Source organism: Colius striatus, chromosome 13, assembly GCF_028858725.1.
Source record: "Colius striatus isolate bColStr4 chromosome 13, bColStr4.1.hap1, whole genome shotgun sequence".
NCBI lineage: Eukaryota > Metazoa > Chordata > Aves > Coliiformes > Coliidae > Colius > Colius striatus.
The window spans coordinates 22,800,356-22,821,067 of NC_084771.1; the positions used below are offsets into that span (position 1 = coordinate 22,800,356).

The 20,712-nt window shown below is 44.2% G+C and overlaps 1 long non-coding RNA gene across 1 annotated transcript; it reads right to left on the reverse strand.

The window, feature by feature from the left end:
- Positions 1-2,529: 2,529 nt before the first annotated feature.
- Positions 2,530-17,263, reverse strand: LOC133626625 (uncharacterized). The gene is made up of 3 exons (XR_009819686.1): positions 17,178-17,263; positions 14,115-14,250; positions 2,530-2,616 (listed from the first exon to the last, which is right to left on the reverse strand). It is a non-coding gene; the product is annotated as an uncharacterized LOC133626625 (long non-coding RNA).
- Between the last annotated feature and the right edge of the window lie 3,449 nt (positions 17,264-20,712).

A 20,712-nucleotide genomic window follows, 5' to 3' on the forward strand; every position in this document is an offset into this window, starting at 1 on the left:
AAAATTTTTTTTGGAATATTCCATGCTTGTTTTCACTGAGTGACTCCAAATCAAGTAGGTTCAGTACATAAAGGGAGTGGGGGGAAAGGAAACAAACTTGGCAAAGTTTCTGCCAGCTTAAAAGGTTCTGCAGGTTGAAGTGTGCATTTTGCACACCTCCCTGCAGAAAGAAGTAACCCTGTTCTCTAACCTTCTCCACAGGACCAGCAGGGCCAAAAATCCATTTAGTGAGTTGCTAAAGCCATTGGATGAGATCCCGTTGGCACAGGGAAGAGATCTAGAGCAGATCCAGTGCAAATAGTATGTATTTACAAAAGTCCTCATCCTCTAAATTCACAGGACCTAAGACTTCTGTTTCACCTAGTGATTCTCAGACACCGGCTCCTAATCCCATCCACCTTCTCACTCTTTCAATGATGTTACCTAAACCAGTACTGATATTAAAAGCTGTCTATAAACTCCCCTCTGGTTTCCATATCTAGTACCAACCTCTTCCTCAGCCTGCTCCTTTCTCTCTTCTTCCTTATCTCCTGTGTGTCATCTTCCATGAGTGAAGGTTACTCTTTTAGTGGTACCACCTGCTGAATTGCCTCCCAAGCCACCGAGCGAAACTGCAGGAGTGCAGAAAATGTACAAAGTGTTCATGGATCTTCATGTGAAAACTTAGCTCTTTTTTCTTTTGAGCAAGGTCAAGACTTGGGCATTGCACTTTTGCAGTGCTAAAGAGTCAAGGGGGCCATTCTCAACATGAGATCATGATTTTGTGAGATGCAAGTTCTTCTTATTTCTGAGCTGAAAACAGCTGAAAACTGAGAACTAACTGGAAACGAGAACTGCACAAGACTCTCAGGGCTGACAGAGACAAGTGGTTTGCAGGTTCTGTGGTATACAACTATGTGCAAGGACTCTTTTGGGCTCAACGATAAGGACGTGACTCATTAAGTGATTTTTCCTTGAGCACAAAAGAAGGACAATACAGACTGATGCAAAGCTATAAGGAGCTCTAGAGGCATATGAACGCTCAAATAGCAGGCACTGATAACTGGCAAGATTGAAGTTATCAGCTGTGAACAAATGAGAATAAAAGCAAAGAGGTAAAATAAATAAAAGATAATGCAAGACATTCAGACAAATCATAAAAAATTCAAGTCCAGAAGGCACTGGGGGTGCTGTGAGTGAAGCAGCCTGAATGGCTCAGAGGGATACAGCAGCCAGGCTCGTTTATCCAGATAGCAAAATGACATTTTCCAAACCAAGCTAAATTAATTATTTGCCTCAGCGCTCCCTAAGGAGAAAAGAAGCTGACAGAAAATGACATGTCATAAAATTCCCAGGGTGACAAGGAGGGGAACTAGCAGAGATGCAAGGGTTGAGGCCTATGTATCCCTCCTGTGCCACTTGGCTGCCTAGGGCAAATCTTTTAGTTGATGAATACAGACAACATACCAATGACATGCCAGCAGTGCTCTGCATTGGGGAAGAGTTCTGTCTGATCATTTTCAAGAAGCTCAAGAAAATCTATAGCTTTGACTCTCCTTTGCCACAGCCTTTATGTCTTCATCTCTGCTGGTAACAAAGTGACTATGAAATTCTTCCAAATAAGAGTTCTCCTTTTTTCCTTGGTGGCAGTTCAACACTCCCTGTTCACAGGTATAAATGTCTAGGCAAGGTGCAAAGAAAAAATTCAGGTATGAACTCCTGTCGCTATGCACACGGGAAACAGGTCTGAAGCCTGTTCCAAAGTCACATGCAACTAACAGCAGGGACATTTGGCCTTCATCAAGCTAGGTCCAGCCCCAGTGAGCTCTTGTCGCCCTCCTGCAGGCTGAAGGGGTTGCTGGCATCCTGATATCAAAGGGACTGCAGTGTAAGAGAGATTCCCAGAAAAAAACCCAAACATCTAGACCACAGTTAGATTTTTTTTCTCTCAGCATCAATGTTAGCTCCATTTTCCCCTTTTCATAACTCCCTTCCATTACAGGATAGCTCCCCTTAGTGACTGAGGGTACCCATGCATGGATCCTGGGCAACGTGTTCTAACTAATCTCTGCTGCACGAATGCCTAGAAATTAGAGACTGCCTCCAAGCCTCATTCCGTGCCCAGTCTCCAACCAAGTCAATAGCAATACTCCCATTGCAGGAAATTGCAAAGACATGCTTTTAGAAGATTTACTTAAGCATACCCAACTAATCAGAGCTAAAACAGAGAGAAATAAACTCCATGTAATCAATACAGAAGGACATATCAACTCAACAAAAAGCAGAAGACAAAATTCTTTGTCATGCTTCTCCAGATTTTAAGAACTATATTAATGTTCAAAGCTTGAGATTAAAATAGTAACAGGAGACCTGCCTATACACCTGGCATAGCTGTTGGTTTTCTTTCCAGAAGTATAACAAAGACTTTTGGATACCATGGTACATAGATAACGAGATTTCAAGGTGTAGTGTGGTTTAGAGCCATTAAGAAGTAGAATTACAGACAAGCCTTATCAAGATCTGTGTAACTGGAGTGATTACATACATGCAGTGGAGCTCTTGGAAGCTGTAATCATTCCGAAATTGTCTGTTCTTTTTGCACAAGTCTAAGCAATTCGTCAGCTGCACATTTTCTGCCTATAGTGAAAAAAACCACATTGCATAGGATTATCATCATACACAATGCAAGCAGGCACAGTTATATATAAATAGATGAACTTAAGGGCAGAGGGGAAATAAAGAAGTTATAAAATTCCTTAAATATATTTAAGCAAAAGAGCCTGAAATGAGGCTGATTGAATCCCCTCTTTTTCAGATGTCAGTGAGCTGGAAGACCATGGCAATTGCTTACTTTAGACACACTCCAGAAGGTAATCAATAGAGAAGAGAGAGCAATAATGCAATTTAATATAAACAGACTAGGATAATAAATCTCTCTCTAAACTAAGAGATAAGTCCTTTCCCCTTATATTTCATTCTATGCTTCTGAAACAGCATGTGTGAGAGTCTCTGACGAGATATGAAAAGTGCAAAACTAAGGTACGCAGAGAATTGTATGTGAAATACCGTCACAAGACCAGGATACATTTTCCTGTTGACATTTTATGGGTGTTCTTTTAGCTCTGCAGCAGCTGAACGGCACTACAAGCTTCACACACAACTGACACACCTGAATCTGGGATATTTTAGAATGATGCATTTTGGAGCATCTATAGCAAACTGATAAGAGATGAGGACATTGTTGCAATTGTGACTGGAAACAACCCAGATCAACACGCTCCTCTCAGCATGTAAATAATCACATGCTCTTACTTAGTCCAAAGCCTGCTGTCTTCACTGGAGGACTCTTGTTAAATCCCATGTTCTGTGGGTATCAACACAATTTCTGGATTCCTCTCCCATCACATCAGACACAAGGAATGTTTTGTGGGCATGGTCTCTTAATTATGCTGAAGTTCTGGGCAGGAATAAAGACAGAGGGAGGTCGTTTTGATGCAAAGTAGAAAAATCTGCACCTATTGCTCGGGGGACACAGAGAAGGCAAAAAAGTGTACCTTCAGTAGCAACAGGCCCTACATGCCCAAACTCATAACAAACACAAAAATCTTTATATACAGATTAGATTTCAGATCTAATATGATCTTCCAATAGGAGCAAGTGAAGCTGACTCCAATGTGTATCACAAGTTCACAGCTACAGGAAAGTACAGGAAATTTTATTACTCATGGGCAGGCTATGGAAGCAAAGAAATCACATTTCAACTGCCCTATCTACAATGTATATCAGGCCAACACAAAATGATCATTCCAGGATAAAGAAAGTACAAGAAGCAGCTGGGGCACTGAACAGGAACACTGAAGTTGTTGTTGTTTTAGAAGGTTTCAGGAAGAAATTCAAATTCTGCTCCAAAATGATGCTGGGCCATCCTGGGTTCCCACACATCCAGGTATCCTACAAGATGAGCAAAGCTTTGCATGGCTCCTGGTTGCTGCACATGGTAAAAAAAAAATCAGTATCCAGAGAAGTGTGGTGGCTCTTGTTCCCAAATAGCAGGAAGGCTCTGTGAATTGATGTTCATGGACAAAACCGGCTCTCAGCACAAGATCAGCTGGACCTCAGGCTAATCAATAATTTCAGGATGTCAGTGTATAAGGGCAGGTTGTGCTGGAGAGGAGAGTTGATCAATGCTTCGTTATGCTCTGGCACTCGATATGGGATGCTGCAGGACACTCCAAGCGGCGTGAATTGGAGGGTGGCGCTTTTGCCACAACACAAACTCTCAGCAAAAAGCCAAGGTTGTCCTCTCTGGGCAGCTTGTGCTAGGGCCTCACCAACCTCAACATAAATAATTTCTTCCTTATATCTAGCCTAAATCTACCCCCTTTCAATTGAAAAACATATACCTTTTGTCCTGTTGCAACAGGTTCTGCTAAAAAGCTTGTCTCCATCTCTCTTACAAGCCCCCTTCTGGGCGGGAGGGGGACTGGAAGGCTACTGTAAGGTCTTTCTGGAGCCTTCCCTTCTCCAAGCTGAACAACTCCAACTCTCACACCATTTTCACAGGAGATGGGCTCCAGCCCTCTCACCACCTTCATGGCCTCCTCTGGCTTGCTTCAACAGCTCAATGTCCTTCTGCTGGGAGCCCCAGAACTGAAGAAAGGACTCCAGGTGGGGTCTCACCAGAGCAAAGCAGAGGGGCACAATCCCCTCCCTCAACCTGCTGGCCACGCTGCTTTTGATGCAGCACAGGATATGGTTGGCTTTCTGGGCTATGAGCACATGTTGCTGGCTCACGTCAAACTTTTCATCTCCTAGTCCTGCTTATCGGGCTGCTCTTAATCCCTTCACCTCCCAGCCTGTATTGATAACTGGGGCTGCCCTGACCCAGATGTAGGGCTTTGCACTTGGCCTTGTTGAATCTCATGCCATAGAAATGCCATGACCGACCCTGTTGTCTTCTTCCAATCAGATTGAGACACAAGCTATAGGAAAAGTACACCAAAGCACCAAGAAGTGTCCATCTTTTGTATCTTCTTCACCTTGAACACTTAAGGATCAGGTTCTAGGTTCAGTCTTAATCTCAGGAGCCCTAGAATGTTTTTAGCTTCTCCTCCAAAGCTCTGCAAGAGACCTGGCTGAGCAGTAGGTTGAGAGGAGTTTCTGACAATGCACAGTGGAAATGGAGAAAACAGGAAAAAACAGCCAAAATAGCTCTAGTGAGTTTTACATGCACCTCTGAGACTATGATCAGCCCAGGAGAATCTCATTTCACTCAAAAGCACAGAGAACCCCAATTCCCAGACGAGACAACATAGTGATAATTCACTGGTGTCTTGAATTTCTCTCCAGGATTTTCCCTCACAGAAAACTCCTTGAGTCACATGTTAAACACTTCTCTGTGCCTTTCTAGTAAAGTATCTGGTTCTGACCTAAAACCAACGCTGCAGAACTGCTACTGGATCAGACAGTCTAGGTCTGTTTTGCCCGACTTTTGTCCAGCCTCGTGTCCACAGGTCATAACACATAGATAAGGAGAAGCTGGACCTGTGGTTGATGGTTCAGGGGACAGCATGCAAACTAGCATCTTCCAAACTAGTCTCTTCACAGCTGGGTTAGCAATGCAGTGTGAGCTTATTTTAGCAAGCCAGAGGAACATATTGGGTGCAATCCTGCATTAACTGGTGAGAGTTTCCTGCAGAGAGGGAACAAGCTCTTTCCTCATAGTCACTTCTCTGGCCATTGCTGCATTTGGAAGACATTTCCTTCATTCCCTTAAGGCACTGGCATTGATGAAAGGCATTTATAATCCTCCTTGCCAATGTTCCATTGTTATTCCATAGCTTATTAACAATTTCATTATCCAGGATGAAACAGGAATCCACTTGAAACAGCAGCTCCCAACCACACTGACAGGAGAGCAAAATGATGGATAGTTAGCCAGGGGACTAGACAAGAGAACCAGCAGTGATTTGTAAAGTACTGTCAAACTATGGAGGGCAATGAAATAGGCAAAGTGAGGCTCTGCATAAAGAAAAAACACATTGTTCAGCATCCTGTCTCACAGAGCTACTCCCCAAACTGTGTGCTAAAACACAAGTGGAGTGCCAAACTACTCCACCTTCACTATTCCTGTCTTCTCCATTCCTCCTTGCATGTCAAACCAGCAAACACAAGGGTTTGCACACCATAGCACTACCTGAAGTCTCACTGTAAACATAACTCAGAGCCTGCAGTGGCAAAAGGTCTGAGCCCTGCCAAGAAGGAAGGAAGGATTTGTTTCCCAAATCTGGGCCCTACATCAGTCCAGTTCTCTTCCTAAAATCCTCACCTGAAAGAGAAGATAATGCATCTTCCATACACCTGAGAGGAACCGCAAGATTTCACATCTAACAAGAAGAAAGGCAGCTCCCAGCACAAAGTGCTGTTTCAAAAGCATGCAGGGCATGTGTCATCAGATCACCTTTTGCAGCTGCCTTGCAGGCAGTCAACTCAGTGCCAACAGTGGCAAACTGCAAGTTAAGAGAATTGCAGTAGAGCATTGGATCGCATCCTACTGTACCTTGGTTGTAGCCAAGGACTCTCTTAGCGTAGTTCCTTAGGCTGAAGGGAAAGGAAACAGCCTGCTAACTAGAAGAGAGGGTAACCACCATTTGCTGGGGTCCCCGAATCCATTCCAAGTGTTCAAACCAAAGGAAACTATTCCTTAATGTCAATTTAACACTGTCAAGGGACAGCGACTATTCTGCCATCTTGTTCTCCAGGGATACTTTGCTGTTTTGCCTACAGGAAGAGAGAAATACCTTCTATTGGCAAGTTCAGCCACAGAAATCTTTCAGAGAAGCTGCTCTTCATGGGATAGGAACAGTTCTCAGTGAAGTAAATAAGGAATAAAACCAGATTTCTGTTTTGTTCTAACCACCAATGAGGAGGCACCAAGTTAAAAACCTCAGGTTTCTTTCTGATGCAAATTTAGGGCTCAGATTCACAAGCACTTCCAGGCTGAGCTGCAGCAGCTGAAGAGGTCAGAGATAAACCAGTCACAAAGGTTCTCCCTATAACTGTTGCAGCCAGTACAGTTTGTGAACTGGAGGCTTTGGCCACTGCAGCCCCCAGAGCAGCATGTTCACAGCCTGGAATCAGTGGTAGTCTAAGTCACAGAACAGAGATGTGAACTGTGAGGACTCGGGAACTGAACCATCCTCGCTCAGCTACAAGTGATGCAATCTGGAAGTACTACCTCACACCAACCACAGGGGCACGAGTCTCCAGCATCCCAGATTCCTGCAGCAGGTCAAAAGGATGCTGAGACCTTGAAGGCTCAGTCACCTTTGAAAATATGTAGTGTCCTGAAATGCATAGAGGTTTGTGAAAAAGGATTTGATACACATGCAAAGCCTCTTGTGCCATCTACAGCCAGGTGCTTCTGGGAGTCAGGGAATCCTGCCCTTTGTGCATGTTCAGTTGGATACCCAAAGGACTCGCTCTGAATCTAAGGTGTCACTTCTGTAAGAACTATTCATATGGCCCTGCTAAATTTTATGTAAGATTCACACCTGCTCCAACCAGACCAGTTATTTTTGCCTTTTCACTCCCTGAACTTTCTGTAGAAACCAGATACACCCTGGTGTCCACAGAGGCTGAGTAACAAGCTGTTCAGATAGGGAAGGAAACAGAAGTTCCCTTCTTGCTCTCTGTCCTTTTACTTAGGTGTTTTCTTCTTGTCTACTACCGATATTTGATGTCTGAATCAGCTGCTTTCCCGGCACGCTGCAGACAACAGTAACAAAGGGTTTGGAGATGACAAACGCTCCCGCAAACGCCACAGCAGGCTGGTGGCAGCAGCGCTGGTTCTCTCATGCTGCCAAAAGCTGGCGGGGCCGCGGGGTGCCGGCAGCTCTGGGCCCGCGGGGGCTCTGCACCGAGCGGCTGTCGGCACACGGAGGGTCCCGCCTGGCGCGGGCGGCGGCGACACCCGGCGGCGACACGGGAAGGAGCCCGGGGCCGCACCGCCGGCTCCCGGCCTCGTCCGAAGCAACGGTGGGAGCCGAGGCTCCCCGAGGGCTCCAGCGCCCGTCTGCGGCCACCGTAAAGCCGGGCGCAGCGCTGGGTTAACCCCCGGGGCAATCCACAGCCAGCTCTCAGCATCCCTCACAGCCCTGGCGCTGCCCCCCGGGCCTCACAGCTCACCGGCACCGGCGTGGCACTGCTGAGCTACCGCCAGCACTCGCCTAGCAGCACAGAGCAGGTTTTACAGAGAATCCCATGCCATCCCTCCAGTCCCCACCCTCCAGCCAGTGTCTCTCACTCCACAGGGCCTCCTTCTCTCTCTCACACACGTAGTGCTCAGGAAAATCGTAATGGGAAGAGATGTTGCCCAGCTGGAAGTTAAAACAATTAAGAACTTAAGTTTCCACATGATATTACAAAAGTGGACCCTGATTTGCTGCAACCCATTCTCTGCTGGGCCAACAACCTGACTCCTCAAGCACCTATTCAGGCCAACACTATTTAACATTATTTCTTCCTTCCTTCCTCCCATTGCTCAGAGGAGAGGGCTCTGTGCTCGCATGGCTGTTTGACAACTGGAGGTAGCTGATCCGTGGCCATGACCTTGGCAGCAAAAGTTTCCAAGCCAGCCCTTGCTGTTGTGCACCTTAGGGTTCACCCTGACCCAAGTTTCTTGTACTCAGGATGTTAAACTCAGCCAGCTGAATTTATCTGATCTCTCCCTTTACTGATGAACAAAACCATCCCTGTAGTCAATGTTTTAACTAAATGCAATGGAGTTCTCTAAGCTTAACTCCCCTTTCTATGCACTTTCAGAACAGCAGTGGTCTCAAGTCAGCATTACTAATGCATCAGACAGCTGTTGGGTCTCTAATACATTACTTAGAGCTTCCCTGAAACAGGAATCCTTCCCCAGATGAACTTGCAAGTTCTCAAGGTCAGGACAACTACTAGCAAGCCCATGAGAATCACAGTGTTAACAAGACTGGTCAGAGCAAGACAAGGGCTGAGGGACATGAAGGGTTTCAGGCAATTGTGGGCAGCTTCCCAAGGAAGAGAGAGAGGACTTGAACTTCAAAGCAAGGCGATTTCTCATTTTTTACGTGAAAAGCTCAACAGGCTCCATCCAGCCACTTCCATAAACCAGTTAGTGGCTCAACCCACTCCAGAGGGATGGATAAAGATGGCTTCTAATCTGGAAGCTCTCTCCAGTCTTTGAGCCCGCTTAATGCTGGTGGTGGAGCCCACTACCTAAGAAGTTTAGACAGTAAGTCAACAGGAGAAAGTTTAAACCCATCTTCTATTTTTTCAGTCAGAGATTCAGCAAAATTTCTTCAGCAATGTTTGAGATCTTTGCCATTCCATCAGGGGCTAAATTCAAGCACATGCCATGACCTGAGCAGGAAACATCAGACTCCCCTTAGGGCCTGAACACTACAGCTGTGAGGCAAGGACCAGCCCTCGTTTTGGCCTGGGTAATCCCCTGTGTACATCTCCCAAGGAGGCATTAGGGAGAAACTCACCGGTGAGACACAGCCCATTCTCAGCAACTTCTTGCTGGAGGAGCGAGCTTTCTTTCTCCTGCATGATGTATCGGGGTAGGGCTGGCCTGTCAGGAAGTATTTTGACTTTGGAGTGGTCATCACATGTCTCAGTGAGCACTCATCTGGCAAAGGATAGAAGAGTCTTGTCTACAAGTCTGCAATGCACCTGAACTCAGGACACAATGCTTGACAGAAGCAGGCTGTGTAGCCAGGCGTACAAGATGGGCATGTGCAGGGTGGGTTTCAGCCAGAAGCAAATCACCTCTCTAAAGACATTCACTGTAACATTTATGTGCAGAGGCCATTCCATCTCTCTGCCACTCTGTCCTTCCTTGTCCTGAACCTCCCCTGCACCCTGCACAACTAATCTGCTCAGTGACACCAGAGTCAGAAGGCCTGGGCAGCTGAACACATGTTGCTGCTACCACCTGGCAGCCCTTTGTAGGGATCTGTCAGTATCAGGACACTCAGCTCTGGGGAATCACTGTATATGTGTTGGCTTGTTTCTCTCTCAATCATTCCAATTCCTAAAAGTGAGTATGTTTTTCAAGGGGAGGATATAGTTAGATTCACTCTTAAAACACCATTCTGTGCAGAAATTCATTCATCTCACCAATGCTGCAGAATAAAGAAGCTTCTGCAACTCCTGCACCAATCATCAGCTGGCTCAAATGAAGTAAGCTTTGAGAAGTTAAGCTGTTAATCATAGGGAACCCAAATGGCTTCTCAAGGAAATTCATTTTCTTGTCTATTTTGATAGAAAGTCTTCACATAACTGAAGTGACACGCCTGTTTGATGGATGCTGCCACAACATTCAGCTTGAAGATTGATGGCTCCTAGAAACAGGTAAATGTCACTCACCTAAGCACTGGGATCCCAGCTTCAACAGAATAAACAGACTTCTCCCACATTTACTAACTGCTGAAGCATTCCTGGGCACAAGACTCCATCAGTGCCAAAGAGAGAAGGTCACTGCACAGTCTCAGAGCAACAGTTGGTACTAGCTGTAACCAGCTTTGCTCACAGAGGTAAAGTGACACCTGCTTCAGATAGGACCAGGTCTGAGATGAGTTTTAATTCAGAAAACCACTACAGCATTTAAATTAACACAGTTGCTCCCACATGCTGCAGATTTGCAGAACTAGAACCATAATTAGTGTCTTATGTGGAGAGAGTTCTGAAAGGCTCAAGTTGTTTTGCTTAGGGCCTATTTCTCTCTTGCTGTCTGCTCCTCATGCCTCAGAACTACTTCTGCATCCATCAGCAATGTCAGTTAAAAATCGCCTGAACTGCCGTTTGACCAAGTGCTTATCTGCACAACTGCACAACCCATACCATCAGTTAGGGAAAAACAATTTCCCCTGGCTACTAGAGACAGCCTAATTACCTAATCTGACAGGTTATTAATGGTTCAAGTCAACAAAAGTTTAATGAATGCTGATAAGCACAAACTGCCTGGACATTTGGCACATACAACCCAGCTAGAAATCACTGCTGTGAAAAGCTGCCACTGGCCACAGGACTAAATTGTCTGATCTCTCAGAGTTTCATTGAACAGGTCTATCAACATGATAAAGAGACAAACTAGCAAGTTTAGTCCATTAATGAGGACTGTGAAACAGCTTAACAGGATAAAAAATATATATGTTGATGGTTCACGTAAAAATAAATCTCTGCTTCATTTATAATTACAACACTTTCCCCTTTTACAGGGCTACTCTGGGGACAAAAATCATGTTACTGTCCATACTAGGAAGGAGAGCAGTACACATAAAGGTTCACAAAGAAATGGGCACCAAGAATCAAGACAGAGATGGTTTTAAAAGCATTGTCAGCCCTCACATAACTCACTCCGGGAGCTGTACTGTTTCCCAGATGTCTATTAAGGATCTGATACTAGACTGACATGATCCAATCAGGGTCTAAGGTTTTCATTTTAAAGAGAAAAAAAAAGAGACACATCCCTTGCAGTTACTGACAGCAATGCACCTGAGTGTGTCCTGAACAGCTCCAAGCCAAAAAGCATACAAAAGGGAACTCATGCTATCAGTTATTTATCATAATCTCAGGGTTTTCCGGCCACTCTTGCAACCATTTGGCACTTTGGTACAAACGCCTGGAGCCAGCAGCATTGAGGCCGTTTAAGGATGAAGACAAAGGAACAGATTTGGCCCAGAGGCTTAAAATTTGAGTTAGCACATCGCAATACTGACCCTGGCTGGAACAATCGCACCACAATGGCAAACAGCAGCTCCTGCCTCCAGCACCCATGAGCCAGGTTTTTCACAGAAAACTATTTAACTTCAGTCTCATTCATTGGCTGCTCTTTTTTTTTTAAATTAAGTAGAACATTTTTCATTGTGTTTTGTTGCTCCAATTCCCTGTGAGATCCTTCATCCACCACTTCCCAGCACAAGCATCCATCCTCATGCAAAGAAAGGGCTGAAGAGGGCTACTTGAGCAATCAATGCTCCAGTAGATCTTACGTACGTTTGGATTCATGTCCCATCATTAAGCACTAAACTACTAAAATATTTATCTCAGCAGATCCCTAGCAACATGACAGCAACACCTTGGAAAAACATGAGAGGAGACACCTACCCACTTAAGTGCACCCTGGATAACGTGTTTGACTGACACATAACATGAAGATGTTTCAGTTCAGGATGTTACACATTTACAACAGCTTGTACTCTCTGAAAGTAAAAGTCCTGGGAGCTCACTTGATGCTTGTATAGCTTAGAGCACTTTGGGCCTGAAGCCCAGCTTCTAAACCAGATAAAGCAACTATTGATTTCCTTGGATTTTTTGTTGTATGACAGCAGTAAAACTACAGATATTTACATACTCTTTCTTCAGCAAACTCAAATTCTTTAAACCACAGCAAAGGGAAATGCAAAGCAGCTTTGATCAGAACTGCCAAGAGAACCACATCAAAATCAAGAGTGTTTGTTGTGCTTTAACTCCAGCTGACAATTAAGCCACACGCAGCCACTCACTCACTCACTCACTCCTCCCTCAGTGGGATGGGGGAGAATCAGAAAAAAAAAAAGAGTAAAACTCACAGGATGAGACAAAGATAGCTTGATAGGACAGAAAAGGAAAAGAAAATAATAATAGATTATAGAAAACAAGTGATGCCCAACACAACTGCTCACCACCCACTGACTGACGCCCAGATGTCCCCAAGCCACCGTGTCCTCCAGCCAACTCCCCTCTTGAGCTCACATCTCTCATGCTCTTTGCCATGCAGACACATAACTTCACTAGTGAAGTACTGAACAGCTTGTCCCCTTCATCTGTACTCAAAGTTCAGGAGGTAAGGGTAGTGATTGTTCCCCTGTACCTGGCGCTGGTGAGGTCGCATCTCAAATACCATGTTCAGTTTTGGGCCCCTCACTGAGGTGCTGGAGTGTGTTCAGAGATGGGCAATGAAGCTGGGGAAGGGTCTGGAGCACAATTCTGATGAGGAGTGGCTGAAGGAACTGTGGGTGTTTAGCTTGGAGGAGGCTGAAAGGAGTTACAATCACGCTCTACAGCTGTCTGAAAGGCAGTTGAAGTGAGATAGGGGTTGATCTCTTCTCTCCAGGAATGAATGATAGGACACAAGGAAATAAACTCACTTCCTTGCACCAGGGGAGGTTTAGATTGGACATGAGGAAGAACCTTTTCACCAAGAGGGTTATTAAGCACCGGAACAGGCTACCCAGGGAAGTGGTGGAGTCACCATCCCTGGAGGTATTTAAAAGATGCATAGATGAGGTGCTGAGGGACAAGATTTAGTTTAGCGGAGGGTTTGGCAGTGTGAGGTGAGTGGCTGGACTCAAGGATCTTAAAGATCTTTTCCAACCATAATGATTCTGTGATGTCATATTGTATGGAGTAGGCTTGTGGCTCACTTGGGTCAGCTGTCCTGGCTGTGTTCCCTCCCAGCTCCTGGTGCACCCACAGCCTCTGCTCAGCAATAACTAAGCCATCAGTGTGTTACCAACATTATTCTCCTCCTAAGTCCAAAACACAGCCCTGGACCAACTAATAGAAAGGAAAATATCTTTACTCCAGGTGAAACCAGGACAGTATTTCATTAACATTAAAACCTTCCACCACCTGCTCAAATTCACGATACATCCAGCCAACAGCACTAGTTCATATTGTTCACAGGACTACTAGCAGTACTGGAGGCAAAAGGTGGCTTCCCTAGTCTAACATCAGGAAAATAAGATGTCTCACAACATTCCATAGGAAGTTTGGAACTCAGAAGGCTCAAGAAAAACAGTCCACTGCTCCCAAGCCAGTCCATAGGGTCAAAACACTTCTTCAACAGGCAGCTGTTTTGCTTGAGACATCTTTTTACATCCTGGACCACACATTTGAACACTGCAAAGGAGGCAGCTGACACAAGGCAATTCAAACAGAGTCTTCCCCTACCAAACACGGTTGCAGCGTTTTTTTGAGTTAGGCAATGATATGATCATTGTTTAACACTTAACCTCTTATTGTGTACAAATGAGCTAAATCTGTATCTCTTTTGTTATAATTAGGTACCACAAGCCATCAGCTGTAACTATTATGTAACTGCTCACCTGTCTGATGTTCTTCACCTGCCTCTCAGTATTTTCAAGGTTAGGCTCTATACCAGTTCATTACTGCAGAATTTTGGGGGTCCTGGAGGCTCTGGACATTCCCACATGTATGCACGCAGCAATAATATGGTGTCCCCTAGAAAGACAAACACAAGGTAAATTCCTCTGTAAGTGCATAAGCATTGCCAGACAAAAAAATAATATCAAAACCAGTATTATGAAGGCCAAGGAAACACAGCACCTTTCCACAACTTACAGTGATCTGCTGTAAGCTGGAGCCTTGTTCTCTATCGCTGTTCCTTTTTTCATTTCTAGAGTAATAATACACATAATAACCAGATATGGAATAGGGATCTTTGAACCTCTGTCTAAATGGTTTGTACACTCTAAGGTCAAAAAGACTAAGAAAGCACAAAATTAATGCGCTTTCTACTTCTGGATTAAAGACCTGCACAAGGCTTAAGAACACAGCAAGGAAAAAATACATCAAGTGGCAGGAAGATGTGCAGGAAATGGCATAAAAACTTAAACCAGTATTAGGAAAATAGCGCTAAGCTGTTCTTTTATGTGCACGTGGAAAAAAAAATCGTCAACAGAGCATATATATAACTGTATTTCACCATTCTGCATTCTCTGGAGGTTTCAAAGCTACAATCCAGTACAGCGTTTAGCCTTGCTTTAAAAAGCTGTTTTCTGATCTCGAAAAACCTTTCACCTTCGTGCCATTTGAGATAATACCAAAACTCTCATTCACTTCTGTCGCAAGACAGGCACTCGGCTCCCCTCAGTGTTCCAGGCAGGATCTCCTCATACTTTTTTCACATTTCTAAATCTACCACAAGAGGGAGCAAAGAGTTCAGCTTCCTTAAATTCTCCACTTAAAGACGAGGTATAGATAAGCATTAAGGGATTAGCTATGACCAGGTTCAGGCTAGGAGTTTGTAATGTTTTTATAGAGCACGATATATCCTCAGACAATTAAAAGGATAATTTTTTTTTTGCTTTGAGAAAGGTGTTGCCTCACATTCACACTTACAGAACTCCTTTCAAAACCATTACATGCTGTAGAGCTCACTGGAAGAAGAGAGACATACAGAGTGATGTTAAAGGCTGCTAAACCCAAGACAATTCGCACAGAAAGAAACCTGCAGCTTTATCACAGCAGTGAGAATAGGATGTTTGCAGGAAATTTATAAGCATTTCCAACCATATCAGACACGTGAGGGCAGGGGACAGAGAAGTAAAACCACACCCTTCTAACTGCACATACTGTTTTTAACAGCAGTGTATCCTGCTTGTCATTAAAATACTATCAGAAAATAACTCCCCCTCAAAAAAACCCCTAAACCTCTTGTTAAGCAGCACACAGAACCACAAGCAGGGAACAAGTCTTTGTATAGGAGGGTCTCCCTGGGAATTCTTTCCTTCTCTCTCTCTCTCCCCGTACCCACCCCTACAAATCTCACCCCCAAGTCATCAAACCTCTTTTTAGCTTCTACTGTTATGAACCTGAATAGTTAAAGTTATTAGAAATTAGTCTTAAATTCAGGCAGTTACAAGTTGCTGCTGAAATATTATGACACCACAACAAGCAACAGCTAATATCCACTCCAGCAGAGCAACCAAGCAAGCGCTTAAGTCCACTGACTTACAACCTCTAGCAGTTCTTAACTATACCAGTGTTACTACTGGTATCAAACACACCAAGGTAAATACCCTTACACTCTGCTGGATAAAGATGGACTAAATCCAGATGCCAGTTTTGTAGGAGGAGGAGAGGACAACTGAGACCTCTGCCTCACACTTACCTTCCTCTCGGATAAAGGTCCTTGGCTGTAGCTATCCAACTCTTTGCTCAGATACAGGCTGCATTTGGGCCATCATGCATAACTAGTTTCCAACATGGGGATGAGAGGTTTGTTCAGCTCAGGTTACAGCCACTTAGTTGTTTCTTTTTGATAATCCCCTCTATTCCAATTCCACAGAGTTAATTACACAGTCATTTTATATAGCCTCTGCTGTTCAAAACTGGTTTACAAAATAAAGCAGCCAAGCAATGAACAAATGTCAATATCTCTTCCACAATGTCCTTCCTCTTCAATCTGGGGAGCCAAGTCACAGCGTCTTCACAATTTAGAACAACAAACAGGTGCCTAGTTGTTTCTAATATCCCTGTGGAGCCCTGAGAGGTCAGCTTGGCTGTAGACTATGGCTACCTCCCTTTGATATTGACAGCAGCTGTCACAAGCACCACCAGTGGCAGACTCAGGTGCTTGCTGGTACCAGGTGTGCTCCAGGTCAGAATGATGCGGTTTCAGATGAACACAAACATGATTCCCCTCACACTTGCACCATTATAAATCAGAAGCAGAATGGCTGCAGTCAGAAAGCAATAAACACCTACCCCTAGTCAGACTCGATATCTCAATAAATCCAGCAGAAGGTGTTTCCAAATCATCCTGTTATCAAATGTGGGGCTCCCCAATCCTTAAAAGGAGTATATCAGAGACACAAACACCAAACAGAGTAGGGACCTCACTACAGCTACCTCTGGTTTGTAGTAAACTTTTCAGCTAGTAAGGAATAGCCATGGGTACACGGGCACACCAGAAGAAATGCACTACTACAGACTTTTACCTAGTGATGAGCTGCTTTGCTTACAATGTCAGGAGAAAGATGCAGAAGCTAAGGATTTCTACAGTTATGCCTTCTATAACATTCTTAGCATATTAATGTGGGGGCATTAAAGGGATAGTGTGATAGTTCAGTCAGTAAGGCTAAACATGGGCAATCACTTTATGCACACAGAACAGCCCACCACCTTTCCTACATCTTTCCATTTCTCCCTGCCTCAGCTCCCCATGTAAAACGACAGCAGAAGCAAAAAGCGTTATAAAGAAATAAGATGAAGAAGCAATCACTCCAGTTGTGGAAGAGTGAGAGAACACAGAGATTGTAGCAGAGCCTCTCTTGCATCTTAACAGGCAATTCAGACTCTTCAAAGTTCTGTGACTTTGGTCCCTCTCTGTGAACAGAGTAGTGAGTTATAACTCCTCACAGTACCTGCAGTGCTCAGGAAGAAGTGATTGTCTCCACATGTGCATAGAGGAAGCCCAAAGGACCTCAGGCAATACTGAAGAAGACATTTGGTAAAGACACATTTCTAATGCCATCATGGTCATTAACTGGCATTCTGGAAAAAAAATCAGAAACAGCTTTTTCAGTGCTCCCTTTGAAGTAAACTTCAGCTTACATTTAGGGGTTAAAAAGGGAAAATGCTAAGTGTATGGGTACAACCCACTTTACAATTATAAATGGGTAAACATAAACTATGAAGCATTTTAACAACACGCAGCTTTCCCAGAGATAATTTATTAGCAAAGTCCAATACTTAGCAAAGACAGCATTCCAGTTGTATGTCTGAATAAATGAGGAACAAAGGCTTGGTGATTTGTCCTGCTGGGCCACTAGAGAAATCAGGAATGTGGTCTTCCAAGTCTAATCCAATGTTTTGTCCACCTAGGCCCTATACAAAGTAATTTGGAAAAGAGAAAGTCATTTTCACTCTTGGATTTTGCAACCACAATAAGGGACCAACACACCTCAGAGACAAAAAGGAATCCTTAAACAGAGATACAAACTGCCATCTATTACGTGGCATTTTGTCTTTAAGGATACTAAGAGAAGTGAATTCCTATTGCTTTATTTATCCTTGGACTTGCAGGCCCCTAGGCTCTACAAGGCTTTTCTCCAGAAATGCCAAGTCTATAAACCTTTAGAAGTTAAAACATACATCCTTTACCTTCTAGAAGAGACAAGAGCCTCACATAATTGTGATGTCAAAAGGGTTGGCTCTAGCAGACCCAATAAATATTACACTACTGTAACAGCATTGCCAGAGGTACTCATGCAGCAAAGAGCTCTTCACTTCTCACCTAGAGGGTTTCACAGCATCACAGCAGCTGCTAAAAGAACACTTCGTGCAGTATGTTTAAGTTGTTCAAGGTCTCCCAATACTTCACCACACATCTTCAACAGAAACCTCCTACAACCTCTTACCCACCTGCCCTTCGTGAACAATCTCCTTCAAGAGCCAAATGCACAAAGGGAAAACCGAGGCTCTCACTTTATTTGCCAGCATAAAATAAAAGGCCTGCAGAGGGAGAAAAGAACAGAACTGAAATTAAGACTGCAAACAGATTTGGATGGGGACAGAAGGGCCCCTGCTCCAGGCTAGCTGGTCTGAATGAGCACGACAGCAGTGTCTACCATCTCAACACAATGGCTTCTGGCTTCTCCAGAGTTCATCAGCAACACCTCAATTCTCACCTCTTGTGTTTTCCAACTAATACTTTCTTGTGCTATTGAATATGCAACACAGAAAGGGAACCTGATTTGCCATGTATTGTGCACAATTTTTTCCAAGAGTCAGGTATGCCTGATCAGCAAAAGGCACTTACATTATTTCCAGAAGTTATTAACTGAAATGAGACAGTAGCATACTGTGCTTCCATTACAAAAGAGTTACTGCACACAGCTGCAGCTGGTATAATGAGCATCAATTGGCTCGAGAGAACCTACCTATGCTAACTAAGGCTCTGTCCCACACCACTCAGTCTTGCAGTTCCTCAGTGCCTACAAGATTGCTACACATATCCTGGATCTAAACCCCTAAAAAGACAGAGGGGTGCAGATCTTCACCCAGGTTTTCAGTCAGCTGAGTAAAACAGAAATACAATGAGATACCAATTGCATTAAATAGGAACACATAACAATCTGGAGAGATATGTAGGCATTAGAAATGTTCAGAACTTTTCAGGCTCTGGTTCCTAGAACATCAACCAAAGCTGACTCAGAGCTCTCATCAGAATCACCTCTACTTTATCCAAGTTCTGCACTTCAGCCTCTAGTAAGCAGTCATCTTCTTTCTTCAAGCCAATAAAGACCCATGCTGAGCTGTCAAACTAACTCCTCGGACTTTCTTCATGAAATTTTTCCTGTTAACCTCATCACATCTTATCTCAGAACTGTCTTTCAATATAAATATAGACTGGCTTTGTTTCCTAACCCTAAAAATTAAACTCAATTAAAATATATTCATGTGTTTAAAGCCCTATAAAGAATGCTGGTGCACATAAACATGCCCCTGAAACAAACCAAGAAACACCTCAAGCACAGCAAATACCAGTTGCAACTCTGCTGTCATCCACAAACATGCACATATGCTTCCCTTCATCTTTCCAACACTTTGTGGACAAGGTGAGCGTTATGATTCATCTGTCATGTTTTACTTTGTATCGGAGCCAAACAAAACCAAGTAAGAAGGAGCAACAGGGTTGGTTAAGTGAGAAATGATGAAAATGCTACACTCCTTCAGAGCATTTTCCAATGGCATTGGGCAGCAACTGCAACACAGGTTGTCCATGACAAGACACAATATAACTCCAAACTACCAAGTCAGAAGTCAGCAGTAGAAGTGTGATTTGCCTGAGGACATTGAAAAAATACAGATGTGTGGTGGGATGACCACAGCTGGACGACAGCTGCCCACCAAGCTGCTCTACCACTCCTTTCCCCAGCAGGACAGGGAGGGTTGAGAAAATAAGATGGAAAAAAGTCATGGGTCAAGATAAAGGCAGTTTAATAAAGCAAAGGCTCCACGTGTGGAAGCAAAGGAAAAGATTTATTCTCTTCTTCCCATCAGCAGACATACAACTCACAGCACACATTCTTTTTCCCCTAAAGCTAATACTCCTTGAGGGACACGCTAGGTCTCCCCATCATGCCACATTGCCCACCAAGTACAGGGCAAAAACAATCCCACAAATGGGTTTGCCTTTCCCATGGGAGAAGGAAGCTACACTGCCTTCCCCAAGCACTTCCCTGTGTGCACTACAGAGACCTTACCTTCTCCCACAGTACATAGGGGGTTTGTTAGGGCAAGGTCAGGACAATCAGTGGATCCTCTGGCACTAACAGGCTGCTGTTAAATTTATATCCCAGAGCTTCCATGTCCCATTGCCAAACACTCTCAGCACAGTCTTTCACAGTCATTATATCTCTCAATCTTTCCAGAGGCTTGTGGGTGCTAGGGGATACGATACATCCACTCAGGGCCATGTTTCTTTGCTCAGGAGTTTGAGGTTATTTAGGAAATGAGACCCATTGTCTGAGAAACACATTGTGCACCAAAAAAGGACTGTGGTGGATTGATCCTGGCTGGGTATCAGGTGCCCACCAAAGCTGCTTTATCACTCCCCTCTTCAGCTGGATAAGGGGAGAAAACATAACAAGAGGCTCATGGGTTGAGGCAAGGACAAGGAATCACTCAGCAATTATCATCATGGGCAATACAGACCTGACTTGGGAAAATTAATTTCATTTACTTTCAATTAAATCAGAGTAGGGTAATGAGAAATCAAACCAAAACTTCAAACATTTTCCTTTCTTCCTGGGCTCAACTTTACTCCCAAGTTCTCTACCTCCCTCTCCCTAGCAACACAGAAATGGGAGACGGGTTGTGGTCAGTTTATCACATGTTGTCTCTGCCACGCCTTCCTCCTCAGGGCAGGACTCCTCACTCTCTGCCCCATTGTGG